Source organism: Pyxicephalus adspersus, chromosome 1 (assembly GCF_032062135.1).
Source record: "Pyxicephalus adspersus chromosome 1, UCB_Pads_2.0, whole genome shotgun sequence".
NCBI lineage: Eukaryota > Metazoa > Chordata > Amphibia > Anura > Pyxicephalidae > Pyxicephalus > Pyxicephalus adspersus.
This window is the reverse complement of record NC_092858.1, coordinates 77,480,647-77,488,090: the sequence shown is the minus strand read 5'-3', so window position 1 is coordinate 77,488,090 and position 7,444 is coordinate 77,480,647.

Here is a 7,444-nt window from a genome sequence, read left to right as displayed (position 1 = left end):
TATTATATTTTGTGACTGACAACTGAGCAGTTATGAATCATTAGATCTATTAGACCGATCAGCTGAACGAAAATTGGCTTGTGCAGATCGGCTTGTGAATAAAATCCTTTTAAATTCCTAGCAGATCAGGCCTCTGTACTGCTGCTGGAACGCTGTTACAGATATGACTTTTGCAAATAAAATTTGTGCTAGATACATGGGAATCGCAAAAAAAAGAAACTATATCAATTTATTAAAGGCTAAAGGTAAGTGTCCTGTGGTTCCACTTTTTGGGACATTCAGACACATGGGCCTCTCTATTATTCCTAATCCTATTTTTTGCTGCAGTCAACAGGTGTGAAGTACATAGGCAACTTTCACTTATTAGGCCTAGCACATATATATATATATATATATATATATATATATATATATATATGGCATTTTGGAAGATGGAGTCTTTTGGCAGGCAGGTATGCAATCATTAAGAATGTAGGAAACTGCAAATTTCTGTCCTGTCTCCTGTATGTGTTAACTGTCTTTTCTATTTTAAAACTGAACGTTTAATTTTGAATCAACATCTTAGACCTAGATTACTAACCAATTTGACCACAATAATCTGTGCTGGACCCCTAAAGATGACCATAGACATTTTGGTGCTGCTAAAAGAAACATTGCGTAGGGCAAGTATATTTGTTTTTGTTTTTTTGTTTTTTTTTATCTAGTTGTATTTGCTTATTTGGTTGAAACAGCCCCAGATGATATATATGCTATATACATTTGGAACTATTGCCTGTAAGTAGTGAAACAGGGTTTTTTTACAAAAAAATTTAAGCTGTTAATAAAACAGTGTAACAGTTTTTGCTATATTTTGCTGCTTTCTATTTAATTTTGGCTATAACTTAGTTTATTAGTGAATTTGTTTTTTTGCCATACTGCATGAAGGATCTATAATAGTTGAGCTGCTCTTATGATTATCTTACATACACATGAACAACTATAAGCAACTAAAATGTCATGCCAAATCCAACCCCTCTATTTTCCCTGGTGAAATTAAAACCTCTATACATATCTCCATTCTCACATCTACCTGTCCCTTGTGCCTGTACCAACGCCCCCTGCTTTATCCTGAAATAAAAATTAGGATAAACACATTTATTATAAAATTCTATCTAGATTTGCCTAACTGGATATATAGTAGATCTAAAGAATGCTGTAGTGTTTGACGTATTGATTGGGTGCCAATAGCAGTAGGCTTACTGAGTTCCATTGTGTCTTTTTTTAAACAGTACCTTTTGAAAGGTGGACAGCCCCATAATTTATCCAGGAAAAAAAACTCTTTTGTTAAATATCTCATTTTACATTTATAAATATAATTATAATTATATACAAACAAAAAAATGTGTTGTCTTTACTTGTTTAAAACTAAAAAACACATTTATGACATATTACCATATCCAGGTATTAGTATTATAACAGTACTGAACTGTGCTGTTGTTTATCTGAGCTGTTAGATTGTCTACTACACAACTGATGCAGCTGCTGCCATGTCCTAATGACTTATATATACTTCACACAGTCCCTGTTCCATTTATCAGTCATTACTATGGGCAGAGTTTACTGTGATTGTTTGTAAATCAGAACTTTTTCTTTTATTTCTCTTATTTCTTGCAGCTCATGCCAAGCAACAGGATTTTCCTGAGTGTGGGGGATACCGTAACATTGCAAGGTCAAGGTATTTCCCAATGGCTTTCAACATTAAAACCAATCTAACAAACTGTAAATGTTTTTGTATCTGGATATAAAACATCAGATTCATTCTCATGAAAGCAGGAAACTGTGGTTCACTTCAGATCACTTTAAAACTATCTTTAAATTTAGACACAACCTCAGGCATCCGGGGGCTACAAAAACAGGAAATATTTGCAAAGAGTTAAACCTGGAATGCACTTGAAATGCACACAATATATTTTTTTAAATTATAGTATATAATATATATACTATGAGGTGTATTTGTATTGTAAACCCACTCTTTTTATGGTATGAATGTGTTCTGAACGTTTCAGGTTTGCATCAATTTAGATACACAGCTAATGGCTGACCTAACCACAAGCAATGGTTTACTATTGCATTTCTCTAAATTCTTATCATAGCTCAAAATCTTCTAGTGCAACGCACATGGTTTGTGTATTTCTTCCAAGTTTGCCAGCTATTATATATATATTGATATGGCATTTGTAGATGAAAAGAGAAAAAATAATGCTCATTTATAACGCACAACTATGAACTTTATAGATGTGCTTAGGACTTGAAAGCAATACTAAAATTCTCTTGGGACTTTCAGTTTACATCAGCCGAGAATATTTCAGGTTTAAAACAAAATGTGTTTGATATCAATTTCATTTGAATGCAGCCAACGTCTAGGTAGAAAAGCCCATCTTCTGCATGCATGCAACAACGAAGGATACTACACTGTACCCCCTACCCCTGAAGCCTCCAGCAAATTTGTTGAGAATAATACATTTTAGAAATAGTGCTTGCAGCACAGTGCATAGCAGGATTTCCATCTTATCCGATTATTACTGGCATAAAAAACTTTGCATGGCACAGTTTATTTAGATGTCCTGATAAGTCAGGATGAATAAAGGGTATGCAAAAGAACTCTGTCTAATTACTACACCCAGTACCATGACTTGCCTTAGCATGTGGTTGGATCCTTCAAATGAGCTTTAAAATGGAGCTGCACAGACAGAGGGGGATTACAAGTAGTCCCTGGGTTACATTCTAGATAGGGACTGTAGGTTTGTTCCTAAATTGAATTTGATGTAAGTCAGAACAGGTACATTATTTTAATAAATACAATTAGGACAGATGTTTGTCTCAACTTATTATTAGGCAGAGTGGTGTCAGTTAGTGTATAAAATCCTCACTGTGAGTTAATCACAAACAAAGCAAAAAAAAAAAAAATTAAAAAACAACAAAAAAAAAAAAACTTTATGAAGCCTAGTCATTCATTAACTTCTGGAGCAAGCCATGCTTTGATATGCAAAAAGAAACAACTGCAGAGCTTGTCTTGGTCATTGAAGAGTTACAAGATGCTAGAGACTAGCTCAGCTCTTAGGATCACCCGCAACCTCTGTATTTAGCTGCGTTTAGCAAAAACATTTTTTCTGCAAGTCATGCAATCCGCCCCCTATCAAGCCTCCATCCTGCACAGGAGCGAGCAGGGAAGCCCCATTCGTATCTAGGAGTCGTTCGTATGTTGGATGTCCTTAACTCAGGGACTACTTGTATGAATACCGATTGGATCAGCCTTCCAAACTAGGGCTGACCGAGGTATTTCAATTCCCCTGCTGTCGAATTTAGGGAAACTACAGGTTTACCCCCAACTTCAACCAAAAGGTTGCTGATGCCCTTCATAATGATGTCAGAAGACCTTTGACTATAAAGCATGGCACCAATAAAGTAGAAAGAGCACCTTGTTGGGGTGGTTAGCCACCTTGTTGGGTAGTATCTGGACCCTTGAACTATTGTTTTTTTAATATTTGTTTTTGAGATTATTTTTCTATTCCTTTAAGGGGTCACGCTATTGTGATGGGATTGATGATGAATATTAATACATTGATTCACCACTATCCTCTGAGCCTTTTTAAAAATGTGAAAATGTTCTAGATGTTCCTAGAGAGTCCATGTCTTTGTAAACATAAATATGGCTCTGCTACATGACGTTCTTGTAAAGTTGTGTAACAAAACTTAGTAGTATGAGTATACTGAGTTAATGGGTTCCAACAAAAAACATTTGCATACTGTAGCAGCTGAAATTGCCCCTTTACAAATATTCAAGCAAATAAAATGATTGCAACTTTTTTTTATTAAAGTCAAATGTTTGAAAAGATGGTTAATAATTGTTTCAGCCTCTCTTTAAGCCCTATGCAAAATTTAGAGATTTGATACAGTAATAAAATTCCCAGGAATCCTTCCAGTTCCTCAGGTAACAACACTATCCTGTTTGCAACTGGAAATGGAGGCAGCTGTGTTCTAGCATGGTCAATTTTCATCTCATTTATAGAATGTTGTGCCAACATGCAGGATGTCTGTGTTCACTAGGTCAGAATACTGCTGACACTTTTCAGTTCAAACCTCTACAGTGTGAATGACAGTGGATTCTGGCAGGGAACACAAACAAGTATTTTATTCATTTTAATATTTGTGTTTGTAAATGATGACTAGTGTCACTGTTTCTGAATGTTGTTTGGATCTCCATCACCTATAACCTGAACTAGATTCCCCAGGATTCCTCACATGTATCCAGGCATCATCTCCATCCCCAGGAATCAATCACAAACATCCTACATACCATTTACCAATCACATGCCCTCTCCACACCATCTCCATATCCAGGGAACAATGAATTCCCTCTCCAGTCAATCTCTGCCCTCAGGCATTAATCACATGCCTTTTCCTCACCATTTCCACACCATTTCTATACTCAGGCATCAATCCCATGCCACCTTTACACCATCTCCATGTATCAATCACATATCCCCTCCACAACCGCTCCATGCACATGTCATTCCTTGTGGTGCACTGTGGTGGAAGTAAAGGATGTTATCATTTTAGATCTGTTGCTATTTGTTGGAAGCACATTGACCAAATGGATCTTGCAGGACAGTATCTAATACATTACAAGAGGAGGAATTTAGCAGCCATGTTTACCAATATACATATGAAAGACGCACAGACCGGGTATTAAAAGAAGCTGAACATGATAGCCAGACAAATAGTATTTTCAGTATGAGCAATGATAACGGGGAGCCTCTGGTATCATAGTTGATAATACCCTGAAATTAAATACATGTGTCTGCAGACCCCAGGTGTTTTTAAAGCTGTACTTCCATTAATGAGACTTAAGGTGGCAGCACAATACAATAATGACATAAAATATGTCTAACCTAAGTCTGTAATATAAAATAGCTAGGTTACAAACAGGTTAGCGAGGCAGCATGGAGCCCAGAAGGTCAGTGGTGTGTCCTGGGCAGCAATGTAAGCTGTGCAGGAAATGGTAAGGAACACTCTGCAGGGACAGAGGTAGGTGTGGGAGGTCTGATATGCAAGTAACAGCCAACAGGGGGCAGTATGTAAAAATGATGACAATGATTGATGAGGCCTATGACTGTATAAGGCTACACACATAGGGTATTCTGCCTGTGGCCTGCCCAGGAGGAAAGGAATGTGGAGCTGTTGCTTACTTCTAGTTTTCTTTTTATTATTTAGCTGAACACAGAATATTGGGATTGGTTGACATTAGGCAAACCCTGGTAAAGGAGGGGGTCATTCTGCAAACTGTTGTATTTTTCTGTCTATGTGTGAATATATTATTTTATATTATAATGAGTTATATATAATACATTAGCTCTGTGTAGCCAGAACTGACCCCACTGAGGCTCTTGAATTTGAATTTCCAGCCGCGCCCCCCGCACACACTGACGCATGCACTGATGTCACCAGTAAAACCCTGGGTAACGTCACTGCACAAACAAGGTGTGTTCTTTTTAATGTTTTTAGCTATCCTGAGTGTGGCTCGGGGTTGCCGCTTTTTGTATGTTTTTTTTACCCCGAGCCACACTCGGGAATACAGCCAGGGGTGTTATTAAATCAGGCCAGTGTGTAAAAGAACACTCGACTTTAAAACCCCGTACTCCACTTGTGTATAGCTATAGTAGTAATATTTGGAATATGGCTTTTTAAGAGAAGCTAAACCTAAGGTTTGTGAATTTAGGTTTAGTTGCATTTTAATAAAGGTGCAATATACCTTGTGTGCTGTATTATAAAGGTTTCTAGTGCACACAACAGGTATCCCCTTTCTTCTGACTTTCAGGTCCCATCCTGACTTTCAGGTCCCCATCCTGACTATTAGGCTGTAAAAGTTGGGATGCCAGATGAAAAGTAAGTGATCATAATGTCAGAGGAAGAGTTTAAGAGGAACTAAACTCAAAACTCAAAAAAAAATACACTTACCTTCAATCCCTCAGGGCAGTCCAATCACTCCGGGGTTGTCCTGCATCGGGTCCCGTGTACTCCCGGCATCTGTCCCAGAGCAGGGGCTCTGAGAACTGCCATCTTCGCCTTCTTTCCCGGGTTCGTCATCTTATGTCACCCAACCCAGGCACGAGATCGGGTAATAAAAGGATGAAAAAAAAATTTGCCGATCCCACTGCGCATGCGTGAGATTTGCAAATTTTTCTCTTTGTACAAAAAGGCTCCTGAGATGCCTGACGTAGGTACCCATTCATTCTCGACCACCCAGGAGGCCAAGAATTAGGGGGCAGTGCTGCTTTTTCTTAAAAAAAAGTGTTGCACCTAAAAAAAAAAAACTGAATTTTTACTTTACATAAAAGGGTTGTCTACTTTAGGAACGCTTTAAGGTTGCCAGTAAGTATTCATCTAGGTTCTGGGGACACCTTGTGGTTGGTTCCAGTTGGTAATAGCTGCAGATAGGTAAGTTTTGCCTATAAAAAATCTGCAACCATGCTAAACAGTGAGCATGACATGGCCAGGTATGGTTCAATAGACTATAAGTATACATATCGGCCTCTGTACTACTCACAAAACATATCTTAAATGCTTCTCAGTTCCAAAAATATCACAATCACACCTTAATTCAAGACACAGGATTTTTTTTCAAATGAAACATCACCTTGGGTGGTTTTCCTGTATAGAACATCAAAGATACAAGACTTGTAAAGGTGTCTTGTGATATCTACCTCCAATAACTTAGTAGCAGATGCTTTTATTCACAATGCCTATACCAGCCTGTCTTCTTTCTGTGCATTCTGTTGATATTTCTTCAAGATGGTATGGAAGACCATTGAGCTCTGTGGATTGAATACCATGGGGTGTCCTTAAGGAGGTATCCTTCCCTCTGTCTTACAAAATCATGCAGCACATGTGTTCTGAAAGATAATGAATAAATCTGCTACACCTCTATACCTCTGTCCACAACATTGCAAGGAAATCCCTCTACTCAAATAAGTAGAGCAATGTTGACAATGAATACACAGCTTAACAAAATTTTTTTTTTCACTTGCCAAGGATTTTGCAATATATTTAGTGTATTTCATCATCATCATCCTTCACTCCTGGAACAAGTTTACAAGCCTCACCTGACCCCATTTTATTGGACTGCTTCTCCTGGACTTCTGCTTGCCACATTGTTTATTGTATGCATATGGTTCCCAGTTATCTGTAAAATGTATTATTCATCCTGCTCTCTCTTTGCTGGCACTACCCCCTGCACTCCCCTGTCTGATAACGCATTGTCTCTCTGCTCTTTTACTCTCCTTATTTCTCTGTCTGTGCTACTGTACCTTTTCACTTTATTGATACTCTCTGGTGACATCTCACCCAACCCTGGTCCTCCACACAGCCTCCCCCTTCCATATACTCTCAGCAAGACATTCAAATT